Below are 20,983 nucleotides of genomic sequence, written 5' to 3' on the forward strand. Positions count from 1 at the left end.
GAATATCTGGAGAAGTCTGGATTAGCTGGTGACAATCAACATCTGGATCTTAATCCTGTTGAACTGCAAGGGGCGTCGATAATGCGTCTTTGCGATGTTGTCCTCCTACACCTTCATTCTACTACTCTGGTGACAAACTTAAAGGTGTCTGCGGCGATGAACCGTCAGAATGGTACTCTTTGTCTTGTGGAGTCGGTGGTTCTCCAATGGTGGGATCCGCTTCTCTCCGATGATCCTGCACCTCTCTTGATCGTATGTTGAATACCCCTTGTTATTCTGTTCCTCCTAGTTTTGTCCAACTCAAGAATGATGACTTAATCGGGAACTATCAGGCTGTGCTCGAAGGTATACGGAAAGGAAAGAAGGAAGCTAGTCGAGTTTATTTAACAAATATGCATTTACAACAAGTGTCTGAGAATGTACACTTCTAGTCAAAGTTTTCTTTCATAAGTTTTCAAAAGTTCATGCTTCTTTATATCCAATACACAGTTACTTCATTTCCAATAGACGGATACTTCACAATAGATATGTATTAATGTATATTTTGAGAAACAATTAAGAGAATATATTTAAAAAGATTAAAAGATGTAGCCATCTATATTTTAAAAAATCCTTAAAGCGTCAATCGCTCTATCGTTTACACCATGATTCCATTGCATAATTTTCGGTGTGTACAATATATCCGATTAAGTGCAATTTTTTTTTTCAGCTAGAAGTCTCTACTCTATAGCTCTCAGCGCATGCCAGTCACCTTTACCGTAACTTTTATATAGATAGATACAATCTAGTAAATCGTTCTCGAAACTCTACATTAAAAGTTAGCAATATATATAAGCATTTAAGAGAGTATAGCTTTGGAAATTTGAAATGTTGAAAAGGAATTACTTTCTTTATATAAAACTTTAATTTTACATTTCGAATGGAGTCTACCGTCTTCCTTTTTACTAAGAAGGAAATAGTATTTATATTTTTATCTTAAAGGTAATATCCAGGAATTATGCTTGGTCGATTTTTCTTTGTTCCGAAAAAAACATTCGTGTCCTAGATTCAGCGGAACTTGCAGACAAAACTTCAAGGCCATGTATCGTTTAAAGTACTAACGTTTCTATTCCCGAAAAAAACAGAAAAACGCGTTACAGCTAAAATATCTTATTCAATTCAATATCCATAAGTTGTAAGTACGGAGAAGCGTAATGTTTTATTTATGGTAGTGTTTTACAGGACAATTTTAAATGAATTCTACTCGTTTAATATTTAGTTAAAATAAACAAATATTTATTAGCGTTTCCATCAAAATGTATTACTTTTTAGCAAATAAGGTTACTCATTTGTTCTCTAATAGCTTAAGAACAACAGGTTTTCCTAGAAAATACTGAGCTATATTATTATTCAAATAAGATAAGCATGAATGAGTTTCTACAACGATTGCGTCAGCTAAAGCTCCAGAGAGCAATGCGAGTTCTTATATCGTTCAAAAAATTCATGTTGATTTTCACGATCATACAGAAGGTGCCCTATGCAACGAAAATATCTCATTCATTAAATGAGATATTTTATATGTTGTCAATGAATATATCATATTCATAACTACATATAAAACATCCTATTTATTTTGTTATAATATGTTCCAAAAGATACGGGTAGGAAATTACACATTTAAGCAGAACTCACTCAATTTACTGATTGCGAAAGTGGATGTAATATTTCCGAACTCGCCTGTGATCAAATACAATTCATCAGTATTTCAAGTATGTAAACTGTCTAAATTTTTTGGATTGCTTGAATCCCTGTTTTATAACGTGAGGATCATTTTATATTATAAGTTAATTATTCTATAACAACATTGGAGTTAATGAAATTTCAATTTTTTAAGAAGAAAAATATTTGATTTATTTCATCGTCTTTGAGTTTTATAGATAACAAGGTATTCTGGTGTTTTAATTAATTTAAAGGTATGTTAACGTTATAAACGTTATATTATATTGTAAGTAAATATATTTTATACTTTTAGTAAATATGTTTTAAATATTTTATTTTCCTCAAGAGTGGTTAACGCAATAGCGTAATATGAGAGAAAGATATGTTTAGTTTCAATACTTCTAAGATTATGAGTCAGAGCGACAAATCGGTGTTGAAACCGGGAAGGCAGGAGTTTTGAAAATGCCAGTTTTTGCTATTTGTGGTAAAGCAACGTATGTTACGTCTCTAAGCAACGGGTATTACTGCTGTAACAATCTGTATTTTACAACAATCTCACATAATTTTTATAAGCAGTTAAACTCATTTTAGCAGGGGTAGTTCTATTGTATCTGCATTAACCAGATATACCTAAGCGCAAGAGAAAATGCATTATAGAGCGCTTATCGTTTATTTTCACTTCAAGCACATACAAAAAATGAAGAGAAAGAAGGAAGAACGGAAGAAGCAAACTGAAGAAGAAAAAGGTAAGCGGAAGAGAGAGAGAGATAAATCTAAGGCAGAAAACGGAAACAAAATGCCAGCAAAATAGGATATAAAGGTTGTACAGCCAGAAATAAATCAAAAGATTGTACAGCAAGAGAGGAACCGGAAAAAGGTCTTAGTAGTGCCAGAGCCGGAAGCATTTCTCCTCAGAATTAAAAACAGGAACAAACTGTAAAGAGAAATGTGTTCGGTGTCCAAACGAATGTCTGAAAGAACTGCAATAAATCATTTCGAAAATGTGTTAAACGCTTACAGCATGAATAACACCTGAATGTACAGGACTACATTCATGAATGTAAAAACTTCGAGTTCTTTATGTACAGATAGTTTTCATTTATATTCCATTCTTAGGGATCGCAAGATGTATCCCAGAATATCTGCAAGATGATGATTTTTTGTGCCATATTTGCTATATGGTCTGAACGACGTCAGTGAAGATACTAGGAATGGATGCTATAAGAGGAGGCTAAGGTGGGCCGCTAGCCTCTCTGGCTCATGAATATGTGTTAATTTCTTAAGTTTTTCTTAATATTAATGAAAAATAAAAAAAAAAACATAAAATAGCAACCCGGGATTTGAGCCCCTTAGAAATCTTTCCTATTTCGCCCATGACACCACGTTATAATGATAGTGAGAAATATCATTCAGTCTCTATGCTGCGAATTTTGCGACCCTAGTTTCTCGTTTCCTTCTTTCATATTCAAAGATTTATTAAGATAGAGGTTTTAAAAACTTTGGTCATTTTGCTGAATTAAAATGTTATTTTTGTAGAACGTAATAAACATTTTTAAGTGATTTCTTCTAATTATTGTTCAAAAAGTAACCGGATAGTATTATATTAAGCTACATAATGTAAAACTATGTTGTTCTTCATAAACGAAAACCATTTGAGTTGCGGATTACAAACGGTAACAATCACTATAAGAATAAGTGACAATTATGGTATTTTCAGTGCCAATCACCATAGTTTTTACTTGTATTCAATGTAATCTCTATAACTATTTTCTGTTTTGAAAATACGTAATAATACCTGTCCGCAATAGATATGTATTAATGTATATTTTGAGAAACAATTTAGAGAATATATTTAAAAAGATTAAAAGATGTAGTCATCTATATTTTAAAAAATCCTTAAAGTGTCAATCGCTCTATGGTTTACACCATGGTTCCATTGCATAAGGTTCGGTGTGTACATTATATCCGATTAAGTGCAATTTTTTTTTCAGCTAGAAGTCTCTACTCTATAGCTCTCAGCGCATGCCAGTCACCTTTACCGTAACTTTTATATAGATAGATACAATCTAGTAAATCGTTCTCGATACTCTACATTAAAAGTTAGCAATATGTATAAGCATTTAAGAGAGTATAGCTTTGGAAATTTGAAATGTTGAAATTACTTTCTTTAAATAAAACTTTAAAATTATACATCACATTTCGAATGGAGTCCACCCTCTTCCTTTTTACTAAGAAAGAAATAGTATTTATAATTATTTTTATCTTAAAGGTAATATCCAGGAATTATGCTTGATCGATTTTTCTTTGTTACGAAATAACATTCGTGTCCTAGATTCAGCGGAACTTGCAGACAAAACTTCAAGGCCATGTATCGTTTAAAATAGTAATGTTTCTATTCCCGAAAAAACAGAAAGACGCGTTACAGCTAAAATACCTTATTCAATATAATATCCATAAGTTGTAAGTACGGAGATGCGTAATGTTTTATTTATGGTAGTGTTTTACAGGACAATTTTAAATGAATTCTACTCGTTTAATATTTAGTTAAAATAAACAAATATTTATTAGCGTTTCCATCAAAATGTATTACTTTTTAGCAAGTAAGGTTACTCATTTGTTCTCTAATAGCTTAAGAACAACAGGTTTTCCTAGAAAATACTGACTATATTATTATTCAAATAAGTTAAGCACGAATGAGTTTCTACAACGATTGCGTCAGCTAAAGCTCCAGAGAGCAATTCGAGTTCTTATATCGTTCAAGAAAGTCATGTTGATTTTCACGATCATACAGAAGGTGCCCTATGCAACGAAAATATCTCATTCATTAAATGAGATATTTTATATGTTGTCAATGAATATATCATATTCATAACTACATATAAAATATCCTATTTATTTTGTTATAATATGTTCCAAAAGATACGGGTAGGAAATTACACATTTAAGCAGAACTCACGTATTTTACTGTTTGCGAAAGTGGATGTAATATTTCCGAACTCGCCTGTGATCAAATACAATTCATCAGTATTTCAAGTATGAAAACTGTCTAAATTTTTTGGATTGCTTGAATCCCTGTTTTATAACGTGAGGATCATTTTATATTATAAGTTAATTAATCTATAACAACATTGGAGTTAATGAAATTTCAATTTTTTAAGAAGAAAAATATTTGATTTATTTCATCGTCTTTGAGTTTTATAGATAACAAGGTATTCTGGTGTTTTAATTAATTTAAAGGTATGTTAACGTCATAAACTTTATATTATATTGTAAGTAAATATATTTTATATTTTTAGTAAATATGTTTTAAATATTTTATTTTCCTCAAGATTGGTTAACGCAATAGCGTAATATGAGAGAAAGATATGTTTAGTTTCAATACTTCTAAGATTATGAGTCAGAGAGACAAATCGGTGTTCAAACCGGGAAGGCAGGAGTTTTGAAAATGCCAGTTTTTGCTATTTGTGGTAAAGCAACGTATGTTACGTCTCTAAGCAACGGGTATGACTGCTGTAACAATCAGTATTTTACAACAATCTAACATAATTGTTATAAGCAGTTAAACTCATTTTAGCAGGGGTAGTTCTATTGTATCTGCATTAACCAGATATACCTAAGCGCAAGAGAAAATGCATTATAGAGCGCTTCCGTTTATTTTCACTTCAAGCACATACAAAAAATGAAGAGAAAGAAGGAAGAACGGAAGAAGCAAACTGGAGAAGAAAAAGGTAAGCGGAAGAGAGAGAGAGATAAATCTAAGGCAGAAAACGGAAACAAAATGCCAGCAAAATAGGATATTAATGTTTTAACGCCAGAAATAAATCAAAAGGTTGTACAGCAAGAGAGAAACCAGAAATAGGTGTGAGTAGTACCAGAGCCGGAAGCATTTCTCCTCAGAATTCAAAACAGGAACAAACTGTAAAGAGAAATGTGTTCGGTGTCCAAACGAATGTCTGAAAGAACTGCAATAAATCATGTCGAAAATGTGTTAAACGCTTACAGCATGAATAACACATGAACGTACATGACTACATTCATGAATGTAAAAACTTCGAGTTCTTTATGTACAAATAGTTTTCATTTATATTCCATTCTTAGGGATCACAAGATGTATCCCAGAATATCTTCAAGATGATTTCGTGTGCCATATTTGCTTTGGATACAGTGAAGATACGACGACAGTGAAGATACTAGGAATGGATGCTAGAAGAGGAGGCCAAGGTGGGCCGCTAACCTCTCTGGCTCATGAATATGTGTTAATTTCTTAAGTTTTTTTTAATATTAATGAAAAATAAAAAAAAACATAAAATAGCAACCCGGGATTTGAGCCCCCTAGAAATCTTTCCTTGTTCGCCCATGACAGCAGGTTATAATGATAGTGAGTTATATCACTCAGTGTCTATATTGCAAATTGTGCGACCGAAGCTTCTCGTTTACTTCTTTCATATTCAAAGATTTATTAAGAAAGAGGTTTTAAAAACTTTGGTCATTTTGCTGAATTAAAATGTTATTTTTGTAGAACGTTATAAACAATTTTAAGTGATTTCTCCTAATTATTGGTCAAAAAGTAACCTGATAGTATTATATTTCGGTACATAATGTAAAACTATGTTATCCTTCATAAACAAAAACCATTTGAGTTGCGGATTACTAACGGTGGCTATCAATATAAGAACAAGGGACAATTATTGTATTTTCAGTGCCAATCACTATAATTTTTTACTTGTGTTCAATGTAAGCTCTGTAACTATTTTCTGCTTTTAAAATACGTAATAAAACCTGTCCTCCGCAATAAATGTGTATTAATGTATATTTTGAGAAACAATTTAGAGAATATATTTAAAAAGATTAAAAGATGTAGTCATCTATATTTTTAAAAATCGTTAAAGTGTCAATCTCTGTACGGCTTACTCCATGGGTCCATTGCGTAAGATTCGATGTGTAGATTATATCCCATTAATTGCAATTTCTTTCAGTTAGAAGTCTCTACGCTATAGCTCTCAACGCATGCCAGTCACCTTTACCGTAACCTGTATATAGATAGATACAATCTAGTAAATCGTTCCCGATACTCTACATTAAAAGTTAGCAATATATATAAGCATTTAAGAGATTATTGCTTTGGGAATTTGAAATGTTGAAAAGAAATTACTTTCTTTAAATAAAACTTTAAAATTATACATCACATTTCGAATGGAGTCTACCCTCTTCCGTTTTACTAAGAAAGAAATAGTATTTATAATTATTTTTATCTTAAAGGTAATATCAAGGAATTATGCTTGGTCGATTTTTCTTTGTTACAAAAAAACATTCGTGTCCTAGATTCAGCGGAACTTGCAGACAAATCTTCAAGGCCATATATAGTTTAACGTACTAACGTTTCTATTCCCGAAAAAAAAAGACGTGTTACAGCTAAAATATCTTATTCAATTCAATATCAATAAGTTGTAAGTACGGAGAAGCGTAATGTTTTATTTATGGTAGTGTTTTACAGGACAATTTTAAATGAATTCTACTCGTTTAATATTTAGTTAAAATAAACAAATATTTATTAGAATTTCCATCCAAAATGTATTACTTTTTAGCAAATAAGGTTACTCATTTGTTCTCTAATAGCTTAAGAACAACAGGTTTTCCTAGAAAATACTGAGCTATATTATTATTCAAATAAGTTAAACATGAATGAGTTTCTATAACGATTGCGTCAGCTAAAGCTCCAGAGAGCAATTCGAGTTCTTATATCGTTCAAGAAAATCATGTTGATTTTCACGATCATACAGAAGGTGCCCTATGCAACGAAAACATCTCATTCATTAAATGAGATATTTTATATGTTGTCAATGAATATATCTCATTCACTACCTTAAGAACCTCATTCACTACTTAAAATTGTTTATAAAGTTCTACAGTAATAACATTTTTATTCAGCAAAATGACCAAAGTTTTTAATATCTCTATCTTAGTAAATATTTGAATATGACAGAAGGGAAAGAGAAACTGGGGTCGCACAGTCTGCAGTATAGAGACTGAATGATATTACTCACTATCATTATAACCTGGTGTCATGAGCGAGCAAAGAATCCTAGGTGTCTAAAATCCCTAGTTGCTATTTTATTTTTTTTCTAATTTTTCATTAGTATTACCCTCCTTACCCTCCTCTTCTAGCATCCATTCCTAGTATATCTATATCTTGGCTGTCGTCGTTCAGAAGTTATACCAAATATGGCACAGAAAATCATCATCTTGTAGATATTCTGGGATTCATCTTGTGATCCCTAGGAATGGAATATAAATGAAAACTATTTGTACACAAAGAACTCGAGGTTTTATATTCATGAATGTACTGATCTACATTCGTGTATTATTCATTCTGTAAGCCTTTAACACATTTTCGACATGATTTATTGCAGTTCTTTCAAACATCCGTTTGAACGCCGAACACATTTATCTTTACAGTTTGTTCCTGTGTTTAATTCTGAGGAGAAATATTCCCGGCTCTTGCACTACTCGCACCTATTTCTGGTTCCTCTCTTGCTATACAATCATTTGATTTATTTCTGGCTGTACAACCTTTATAGCCTAAGTAGTAGAAAATTGATCGATCTGGTCCAACCTAGAACATACGAGGCCAACTCACAAGCCCCTGAGAAATTGAGCACCGTACCCCGTGAGCCCACGGTCTTTTACGACCTCCATATAAGGGGTGAATTTATTCCCTTTTATCAGCACTTTTTAGGGGGTGTACTCGTTCTGTTTTATGACCACTTTTTAGGGGTGAACTCGTTCCCTTTTATGTGCATATCTTCCAACCCCTACGAACACATAGAAGAGCACATAACACATAACGCTACGTAACACACAGCAGAACAGATAACACATAAGAGTACGTAACATAACAAGGGTGTACTCGTTCTCTTTTATGAGCACTTTTTAGGGGGGTGTATTCGTTCTCTTTTATGACCACTTTTTAGGGGTGAACTCGTTCCCTTTTATGAGCATATTTTCCAACCCCTATGTTAATTACGAACACATAGAAGAGCAGATAACACATAAGGCTACGTAACACACAGCAGACCATAAGACTACGTAACACACAAGGGTGTATTCATTCTCTTTTATGAGCACTTTTTAGGGGGGTGTATTCGTTCTCTTTTATGACCACTTTTTAGGGGTGAACTCGTTCTTTTTTATGAGCATATTTTCCAACCCCTATTTTAACATAGCAGAAATTACACTGAGACTATGAACACACAGCAGAACATAAGACTACGTAACACACAAGGGTGTATTCATTCTCTTTTATGAGCACTTTTTAGGGGGGTGTATTCGTTCTCTTTTATGACCACTTTTTAGGGGTGAACTCGTTCCCTTTTATGAGCATATTTTCCAACCCCTATGTTAATTACGAACACATAGAAGAGCAGATAACACATAAGGCTACGTAACACACAGCAGACCATAAGACTACGTAACACACAAGGGTGTATTCATTCTCTTTTATGAGCACTTTTAGGGGGTGTACTCGTTCTCTTTTATGACCACTTTTTAGGGGTGAACTCGTTCTTTTTTATGAGCATATTTTCCAATCCCTATTAACACATAGCATAACAAGGGTATACTCGTTCTCTTTTATGAGCATTTTTTCAACATAGCAGACAATGAACATAGCAAAAGGGGTACGAACACACAACTATTTAGGGGTGTATTCATTCCCTTCCAACCCCTATTAATTACGAACACACAGCAGAACAGATAATACATAAGAATACGGGGGTGTACTCGTTTTTCAACCCCTATCATAGCAGAGAATACATGGAGATTATGAACACACAGCAGAACAGATATACATAGCACAGCTAATAAAAGAGCATGGCTTATTTTCTAACCATACGAACACATAGTAGAGCAGATAATAAACACAACAACCTCCATTTTAGGGGGTGTATTCATTCCCTTTTATGAGCATATTTTCCAACCCCTATTTCAACATAGCACATCAGACAGAGACTACGAAACATAGTGAAGATTAGATAACACATAAGAGTACATAACATAACAAGGGTGTAATGAGGTTGTATTCGTTCCACCCCTATTTCAACATAGCACATCAGACAGAGACTACGAAACATAGTGAAGATTATATAACAATAAGAGTACATAACATAACAAGGGTGTATTCATTCTCTTTTATAACCACTTTTTAAGGGGTGGACTCGTTCCCTTTCAACCCTTATTTTAACATAGCAGAACTAGTAAAAGAGTATGATTTATTTTCCAACCCTTAATTGAAGATAGCAAAGAATACAGAAGACTACGGGGGTGTATTCCACCCCTATTTGAACATAATGAACATAGCAGAGAATAGGGGTGTATTCGTTTTGGATTCCACCCTTAATTGAACATAGCAGAGAGTACGTTCCCTTTTGAGGGTGTACTCGTTCTAATGTAACATAGCAGTTGGCCTATTTTTCAACCCCTATTTGAACATAGTCCATTTTTGAGGGGTAAACTCGTTCTAACCCTCTATAGTAAATATAATCATTTAAGGAGTGAACTTGTTCTAACCTATATTTGAACATAACAGAGATTATTTAAAGATTGCAGAGGAATGCGAACTTCCGTGTTTTGTTTTCAGTTACATAATAACTTCCGCCATATGTGGATAATTCTCATTACGTCATTCATCCGGATTTAAAAAAAAACATTGAGCTAGTTTTCTCTTCAACGGACAATAACTTGTCATTCAACGATACGATTGAAAAAAAAGAAATCCCTGAACGTAATGCAATCAATTACAAAGGTATAACTTGTCATTCAACGATAGGATTAAAAAAGAGGGGAATCCCCGACCATGACTCATCCCTATTTCGCAATATGACGTAATGCGATCACACAGGTATAAAAGACTGACCGAGATGTTTTTTTTGTAATTACTTCCTGTTTGGTGTTTGAAGTGTAAAGTTCAGATTTTTTTGTGTGTTTATATTATTAGTGTGGTTTTTTTAGGTAAGACATTTTATAATAATAATATCATATTATAAAAACTCACTTCAGAATTATTATAGTAACTTTGAGTTATTTTTTTAAAAAAATGGCAACAAAAACGGTTAAATCAAATACTATCAATTCACCAACTGATACTCTATTTAATAATAATTTGAAAAAAATCATTTTAAAATGTGATACTGTTTTAAATGAGGATAGTGGATGTTTTTTAAATAATAAAAGAAAAGACTGTTTAGATATATTAAAACAAGAACAAACTAATACATCTTTTAAAGTAAATTTTTCTTTGACTACAACTTTTGTAAAACCAGTAGATTTAGAAACATGTAGATTCTTTGTAAATAGTGGTAACGAAATTATTTTGCCGAGTACAGATGTGAATTCTATAATTGAAAAACTATTTAATAAAATTTTAGTTGAACAAGAAAATAGAGCAATTAAGAAATCAGGGTGGTCTTTATGTTCTGAACCAAACCATCACTTAGAAATTAAAATCAGTAAATATGATCCTCTGTCAGCTTCATCATTTATAAAATTATCTCAATGGATTTTATCCAAAAAGAAATGTGTTATAAATATTCAAAATAACGATAATAGATGTTTTATGTATAGTATTCTAGCTGCGTTACATTCCGCAAAAGAACATCCACATCGTGTGAATAATTACATACAATATAATAATACTTTATTACCATTATTTGAAAAAACGAATATAAAATTCCCCGTCGAAGTAGAACACATAAGCAAATTTGAACATATGTATAATTCCGTATTTACTAAGGAACAAATTTCTATTAATATATATGGCATTGATTATGATAATGAAACAATTTTTCCGTTACGTATAAGCGAAAACACATCTGTATTTAAACGTATAGATTTACTGTATTGTGAAGAAAATTGCAACAGTCATTATTGTCATACAAAAAATCTCAATTCGTTATTGAAAAGTCATAAAGAGAAAACTTATGTAAAATTACCTCAATGGATTTCATCCACAAAATGTGTTATAAATATTCAAAATAACGATAATAGATGTTTTATGTATAGTATTCTAGCTGCGTTGCATCCCGCAAAAGATAATCCACATCGTGTGAATAATTACAAACAATATATTAATACTTTATTACCGTTATTTGAAAAAAACGAATATAAAATTTCCAGTTGAAGTAGAACACATAAGCAAATTTGAACATATGTATAATTCCGTATTTACTAAGGAGCAAATTTCTATTAATATATATGGCATTGATTATGATAATAAAACAATTTTTCCGTTACGTATAAGCGAAAATACATCTGCCACGGTGTGCAACAGTTGCAATTTACAAATTAAACGTCAAAGTAATTTTATCCCTGTCTTCTTCCATAATTTGTCTGGGTATGATGCACATTTATTTGTGAAAGAATTAGGTTACACCCCTGGCAATATTTCTGTAATTGCTGAAAGCACTGAGAAATACATCACATTCTCTAAGCACTTTAATTTTAATGGTAGACCTATCGAGTTACGTTTTGTAGACTTATTTAAATTCCTGCCGTACAGTCTCGAAAATTTAGTGTCAAAATTAAAACCTGAGCAATTCGTCTATACAAAGCTATATTTTTCTGATGATAAGTTCCCTTTAATTCTTCGTAAGGGAATTTATTATTACGATTACATAACAAATTTAGATACATTTAATGAAATTGAATTTCCTGAAAGAGAGGCATTTAATAGCAAATTGAATAAAAACACAAATTTCCGAGACTGATTATCAATATGCAAAACTGATTTGGCGTGTGTTTAAATGTGAAAATTTAGGGGACTACCACGATCTATATTTAAAATGTGATGTACTTCTCACAGCAGATGTTTTGGAGAATTTTAGAAAGACATGTTTAAATGCTTTTTGCATTGATCCGATTAATTGTTTTACTGCACCTGGGTTGGCATGGCAAGCCATGTTATATAAAACGAAAATTGAACTTGAACTTTTATCAGATATCAATATGTAAATGTTTGTAGAAAAATCGATTCGCGGAGGTATTACTCAAGCTGTGTTAAAGTATGCCAAAGCTAATAATCCCTACGTACATGATTTTGATGCGGAAAAAGAAAAATCTTATTTACTCTATATTGACATGAACAATCTGTACGGACTATCAATGATTGACTATTTACCATATGGTGGTTTTCGGTGGGAGGATAAAATTGACAATTGGCAAGACAAAAATAAAATTATCAATTGGCCCACGGATAGTGAATGTTTTTTTTTCTAGAAGTGGACTTAGAGTATCCAAATTATTTACACGAATACCATTCTGATTTTCCGTGTGCTCCCACTAATGAAGTTCCACCAAATGGTAAATACTCAAAATTACTATTGACACTTAAATCGAAATCGAATTATATCTTGCATTATAGAGTATTACAATTTTATCTAAAACAAGGTTTAATATTGGTAAAAGTACATAAAATATTATGGTTTCGTCAATCTAAATGGCTTGCATCTTATATACAAGAAAATACTCAACGCCGTGCAAATGCTAGAATTGAATTTGAAAAAGATTTCTATAAGTTATTAAATAATTCTATATACGGAAAGACAATGGAGAATGTACGAAAACGAATTGATATAAAATTAATTAACAATGAAAAAAGTGTAAAAAATTAGTAGCGCAAAATCAGTTTCAAAATTGGGTAAAATTAGGAGATAATCTTGCATTATTCCATATGTTAAAAAAATCTGTAACTTTAAATAAACCGATCTATGTAGGAGCTACAGTTTTGGAATTATCAAAATTAGCAATGTATGAATTCCATTATAATATAATGAAACCTCGATATGGAGATAAGATTAGCATTACTTATATGGATACTGACTCTTTCATTTACTACAGTAAAACCGACGATATTTATAAAGATATAAAAGACATGATTGAGTATTTTGATACCTCAAATTTTTTCAACCTAATCCGTATGTTATTCCATGGAAAATAAAAAAAGCTTTAGGTAAAATGAAAGACGAGTTAAGTGGAGTTCCTATCATTGAATATGTTGGTTTACGAGCAAAAAATTATGCAATAAAAACTGATGAAAATAAAGAATTGAAAAAATGTAAAGGGATCAAGAAAAATGTAGTTAAAGAACAAATTACGTTTGACGATTATAAATCGTGTCTATTTCAAAACGAAACGATTCATAAAACACAATTTGAAATTAAAAGTAAATATCACAATTTAACAACAAATCAGGTAACAAAATTAGCGTTATATCCGTAAGATGACAAAAAATGTTACATTGTAATATACACACTGTTCCTTGGGGGTATCATAATAAAGATTTAACATGTACGATTTGTATATTGTAAATATGATAATTTTTTTGGATATATTAGTATTAAAAAATATGTCACAATCAGTTCGAGAACAAATAGTTGCAGAATTACATAAAAGTGCAAGACGAAACTATCCTCGAATACCCGTTATAACGAATGGTATTCATGATTTATGGCAAGCTGATTTAGTTGAAATGAATAGTGGAAAATTGAAAGGTCTAGCAAAAATTAATCGAAATTACAAATATTTATTAACTGTCATAGATACATTCTCTAAATATGCTTGGGCTATTCCTGTGAAAAATAAAACTGGGAAAGAAATTACACAAGCATTTATAACAATATTGAGAAAAGCAAACAAAAGCCCTAAATTTTTACAAACTGACAGGGGTCGAGAATTTTATAATTCAGAATTTCAGAAGGCGATGAATCAAAATAACATTAAATATTATTCCACGTACAGTGATGTGAAAGCAAGTATTATTGAAAGAATTAATAGATCATTACGTAATTTAATGTGGAGACAATTTACACTGCAGGGAAATTATAAATGGATTGGCATTCTGCCGGAATTACTACATAAATATAATAATACTATTCATTCCACTATTAAAATGAAACCTATCGACGCTATTAAAAAAGAAACTGAAAAACATCTATTGACAAACATCTACTGCAAAAAGTTTTCTGTGATAAAAAGAAAAAGTAAATTTAAGATAGGTGAATATGTAAGAATTAGTAAACTTAAACGTCCTGGTTTTGATAGATGTTTTACACGCAATTGGAGTACAGAAATTTTTCGAATTGTGAAAGTTTACTTCACTAATCCTCCGACATATCACTTAGTAGACTCAAATAATAAACCTATTGAAGGAAGATTTTACGGACACGAATTACAATTAACGAAATTTCCAAAAACATATTTGATTGAAAAAGTTTTGCGAAAGAAAAATAATAAGGCCTATGTGAAATGGTTAGGTCTGCCATAAAGTGAAAATTCTTGGATCGATTTAAAACATACTATATTGTAGAAAAAAGAGAAGTCAAGAATTTATAGGTGAAGCATGTCGTCACAAGTATTTCTAGTAGATTTCATAATTTCAAAAGGTGAATTTTATATTTTAAATTCTAGCAACACTCTAAATTTTCGTTGTTTAGTTAAATTGTCATCATCATCATCACGAGGTCTATCAGTATCACAAGTTCTTCCACAAACGCTGTGTTTTTATGTAAAGGAGAAAAGAAAGCAAAATATTTAAAAACGCTATTTAAAATAAATACAATATATCTGTAATAGAGATGGAATGGAAAATTCCTTTTACATGTATGGTAGCAGGTCCCACAGGCTGTGGAAAATCATATTTTGTTAAAACATTTCTTGACCATTATAGTAAGTTATTTAAAAATATTGTATGGTGTTATGCTGAATTACAGCCGTTGTATGATACTCTTTCAGACTGCACGTTTAAAGAAGATTTACCTCAAAATAATGAATTTCAAGCACACGAAGGTCCACATCTTGTCATTATTGATGATTTAATGCGTGAGTGTGACCATCGGATTGTAGATATTTTTACTAAGGGTAGCCATCATAGAAATATAAGTGTAATATTTATAACACAGAATATTTTCCATCAACAAAAAGGAATGCGGGATATTTCGTTAAATTGTCATTATATTGTTTGTTTTAAAAATCCTAGAGACCAAGCTCAAATTAATTATCTCGCACGACAATTGTATCCAGGTAATACAAAATTTATTCAAGAAGCATATCAAGATGCAACTCGAATTGCACATGGTTATTTACTTTTTGATTTAAAACAAAATACTCCTGATGAGCAGCGATTTCGAACAAATATCTTTCCAACAGATTCTTTTAATTATGTTTATGTGCCTGTAAAAATAATTGTAATATGGTTTATATTCTAACAACTATTTGTGCTTTAATAGCCGTAAAAAATGATTAGTAAGGAAAATGCACATTTGTTAAAACTTTTAGGAAAGTCAAAACCGAAAGCACGTAAGGCAATTTTACAAAATGCAGATCCTGATTTAATTCGCTCTATTTGTGAATGTTCCTATAACGTATTACAGGGAAATGTTCCATTAAATAAAACAGAGATAAATAAGCTAAAAAAATATAAAAAGAAACTGAGATATTTGGTGAAAAAAGGTCCATCATTTAAACAAAGGAAAAAACGAATACTTATACAAAAAGGTGGTTTTCTTACTGCATTGCTTGCACCTATTTTAGGAGGTATACTATCTAGTTTAATTAAATAATTATGCAAAACGCACAAAAGCTTATTTTAATCTCACCAGAAAAATTACATCATCATCAAACGATAGCTAATCTTGATGATGAAATGAAAGAAATTTTAAATAATAAAAGTTTAAATGCAGAAGAAAAATGGACAAGATATAGAGAAGTCTTACAAAAATATTTAAATATAATTCAAAAACCGGCAGCAGTTACAACAACAGCAACTACTACTACTACGGAGGAGGAGGAGGAGGAAGAAGAAGAAGAGGATGATGAGGATGATGATGATGAGATAATATCTACTCTTCCTGAAATTTGTAAACGTAAAGCAAGACCTTTATTACGTAAATTGAAACAAAATCCAAATATTCAATGGGACGATAATGGAAATGTAAATATTAATAATAAATTAATTCCAGGTGCAAATATAGTCGATTTGATATCCGATTTTGTTAGATGTCGTAAGAAAAATATTTCAGTTGCCGGCTGGAAACCTTTTGCTACATTATTAGCAAAACCCAATATACCCTTAGAGTACATTGGTAATCCTCAACGAATAGATTATATTAGGAAACTAACAGAAGACGAAGAGGACGAAGAGGATGGTCCTCCACCCCGTAAACGCAAATGGTGTACTTATAAGCAATAATACTAATATTCTATTGTAATCTATTGATATTTTAAGTACATAGAAAGAAAGAAAGATGAATGAGCCCTACCTTAATTATTACACACATCAAGCAGGAGGTGATTATAACGTGTATAGAGGTACAGCATATCAAGAAGGGTATGGCATTGGTAATTTTCTAGGAGGTTTATTTCGTACTGTATTTCCTTTATTAAAACAAGGTGCAAAAACTGTTGGTAAAGAATTGATAGGTACAGGAATTAATGTAGCAGATGTACTAGATAATAATAGACCTATTGAAGAGTCTTTGCATGATCGATGGCAAGAAGCTAAATCAAATTTAAAAAATAAAGCTCAAAATAAATTAAATCAGGTCTTGGAAGGATCTGGAAGAAGAAAAAGAAAGAAAGTTCATTTTAGTGGTGGTAGTGTGAAACGGATAAAAAGATCCAAAAATATTTTTGATTGATTGATTGACTATGGAGCAAAGTGATAGTTTTTATCTCACACTTCCTAGCAATAGTTCTATGAAATATTTTCCTCAAAATACCCTTGCTTGTTATACTACTAAATTATATCAACCTATTGTACTGGAGAAGGGAGTGTGGGAAACAGCTGTTGTTGTTGTAGTTTACAAGTTCATTATACAAGTTCATTTCAGAATGTTTCCAAATATACAAATAATATTTATTGCCGTCTCATGAATACAAAAAACTGGAACATAACTCAAATCTTACCAGGACACTATTATAATGTTGATAATATTCTATCTCAAATTAGTCATAAAAGTGATACACTCTGTAAAGAAAAAATAACGACACTCGCTTGGAAATAGTTTTCACAACATACATTAACCAACATGAATTTTTACATGAATTGCTGATAATATTACAATGCATATGCTTAATGGGCAGTTCATTCTTAATACTTCCGCCACAGTTTCAGTTTATTTTACATATATATTGAATTTATATGTATATATTAGTAGCTATATGTGTTTTCAGCAAAAACGGCTGTGGGAAGAATTGTACATAAAAGTATGAAAGATCAACAATAAAAGCACAAAACAAAAAAGGCCTTTCATACGAGTAAGGTATATTATGTACGAACATTGAGAGGTAAAAAACATCAAACTAGATTTCGTATGTGGACCATGGGCTTTAGGACTTGCAGGGGAATCGTCGAGGCCTTTTGGTGACAAGGCTATTGCAAAATGCAACCTTGATTTCATGGAATCACTCTCGGATTATCTGTTCCGTGAATTCCATTCTATCCGAGATAGTTGTCTGTTGAGTCTTCTGCTCATATCGACCCAAACTTTACAATTGGATTCATGTCAGGTGAGTTTGGAGGCCACATGAGTCTGAGTAGTCATATTTTTGCACCACGTATTAACGATTTTCGTTCATTGACATGAAGCATTTACGTCCTGGAAAATGAAGTAGTCCATATCTTCTTCAGGAAAGTTATCTTTAGCTGTTTGAAGAATTTTACGTACTAGAATTTGAAGATATTTTTGTACATCAAATAACTCTTCACATATATTCATTGTTCTGACGTCTTTGACAGTGAAGCAAGCCCCTTACCATCACTCAGTAACTGAATATTTGCATCTCTTAAACAAAATCCGTATCAAGTTTCTCGCTCATTCGTATCCATAAGTTCACACCACTATCGTTTCCAACTATTCTAAATCTTCTTCAACGAAAAAAAAAAACAACATGCTTCCAGTTGTCATAAGTCCAAGTAGCATATCACCTCACAAACGTACGTGTTGAAGTCTTCAGTGTTTTTGTTAGTTTCGACTTTCCAGGCGTTATTTTCTTCGTAATATCCTGTTCATATAGTTAAGACAATACAGTCGTACGACTGACTGCAGTTCCAAGATCAAAACGATTTTTGGGGAAGTCATTTCTTAATTCTGCAATACCATTGACTTTATTTGGCGATCAGCTCTGGGTGATGCTTTCTTTTTTCTGTTACACTGTTGACGAAGGGATGATTTCTTATACTATTTTTGCTTGTGAATTACTCTTTCTGCCGTCGAATGGTAAATTCTGAGTATTCCAGCCATCTCCCTTAGAGATGTAACTTCGCTGTGCAAAGCAAGAAGTATGTCTCGTTCACGTGACGAGAAGTCACGTTTCTTACCAATCATACTTGTTTACAGTTCACATGTAGAAGCAATTTCATACAAAAACAACACTGCACAACAACAATGTTGCCACTTGACACTGTTCAAACAATTACAAAGCATAGAACAATCAAAAAATACTGATTAGTTGGGCTTACACATCACAAATGCAATGAAGAATTCTCACCCCAATAATTTACGAGACGCTCTGAGATGTCATCTGGAGAGAATATTACTGATACATAAATAATTAGTAAGCGCCCTTGTACACCATAGGTGTCACAGATAATGGGAATGAATTATCACACTAATAATTTCCTTCTTTTCCTCTTCTAGCCGGCCGTAACTATGGTTTTCTGTGTAAGTTACCTTGAGAATTGAGGTGTCGCTATTTTTTCTTTACAAAGTGTATATTAAATTTACAATTAAAAGTCAAAGCATTAGTGAAACGAATTGAGGTTAATAGAGTAATAAAAGATCAAGAGAAGCATATACAAGTACGCCTATCTCCTGAACTAGCCAGAATACTTGGCTTTGATCATATTCAACAAGAAGATATTGCAGTTGTTCATCATGCTCGTTATCCACCTGATTTACAAAAAGCGCTACCTACACTTATGTATATTTACAGTGATATTGTAGAACCACAAATGGTGGGTGACACCGTAGCTCCATTGTTACGTATTATAAATTCAAATATTACAGAGCATGGTATTAATAATGTACATATTTTTGGTAATCCTCATTATGTGCCAGTGCAACGTAAACAATTTGTTCAAATTATTATTGATTTAAGAGATAGTACAGGTAATCCAGTTCCTTTCCAATATGGCAGTGTATGTGTAAAATTACATTTTCGTAGACGTAATATGGTATTGTAAATTTTACCATGTGTGAATATTAATAGAAAGAAACGAAAATGCAGTGTGAGTGTGTGAAATCAGAATTAGATTTATTTGCTGGTTTACCCACTCAAACCGGTATTATAGGTAATAAAATAGTTCCATATAAGCCTGTGGCTTCAATAGCTGATAATGCACCAATAGAATTTGTAGTCCACGGTCATGGGGATGACTATATTGACTTACCGCACACAATGTTATATATTAAAGGTAAAATTACTAAATCAGATGGTTCTAATTTAACCTCTGCCGATAAGAAAATCGGCCCTGTAAATGATTTTCTCAATGCAATGTTCAGTGAAGTGCAATTATATTTAAATAATCAAATTATTTCCTACTCTTCACATACATATCCATATCGATCGTATATTGAAAAACTACTAAATTATAATGCTGAAGCTAAAACAACGCATCTTCAAACATCAATGTGGTTTAAAGATACTGCAGGGCATATGGACAGTGTGGCCGATGCTAATGTAGGATTTAAACAACGTTTTCTTCTCACTGCTTTAAGTCAGTCATTTGAATTATTGGGTTATATTCATGCTGATATTTTCAATCCGGAGAAATTTTTACTGAATGGTGTACAATTGCGTATTAAACTAATTCCAGCTAAACCTAAATTTTGTCTAATGGGTGACGCAGATACTGATGGAAAAGTTGTAATTACAGATGCATCATTGCTTGTGAAAAAGGTTGATGTATCACCAGCAGTTAAAATAGCACAAAATAAAGTATTACAAAATCCTAAATTTAGAATAAAATATCCTTTAACAAAAGTGCAGGTGAAGACAGAAACTCTGCCACAAGGAATTATGGATAGTACACTTCCAGATCTGTTTCCAGGCATAGTGCCTAAACGTATTATTATTTGTTTTGTTACTAATACTGCTTTCAATGGTACTTATCAAACAAATCCATTCAATTTTCAACATTTTAGTATGACGTTTTTTACATTGTATGTTGATGGAACTCCAGTGCCCTTCAAACCATTACAACCTGATTTTGATAATAAGCTATATATACAAGCAT

The 20,983-nt window shown here is 31.9% G+C and overlaps 1 pseudogene; it reads left to right on the forward strand.

Moving 5' to 3' along the window:
- The window catches only part of LOC145682120 (cytochrome c oxidase subunit 2-like), a 45,525-nt pseudogene that overhangs the window by 12,119 nt on the left and 12,423 nt on the right, over positions 1-20,983 (forward strand).

The sequence above is a fragment of the Thermobia domestica genome, chromosome 3 (assembly GCF_964235325.1).
Source record: "Thermobia domestica chromosome 3, izTheDome1.hap1.1, whole genome shotgun sequence".
Classification (NCBI taxonomy): domain Eukaryota; kingdom Metazoa; phylum Arthropoda; class Insecta; order Zygentoma; family Lepismatidae; genus Thermobia; species Thermobia domestica.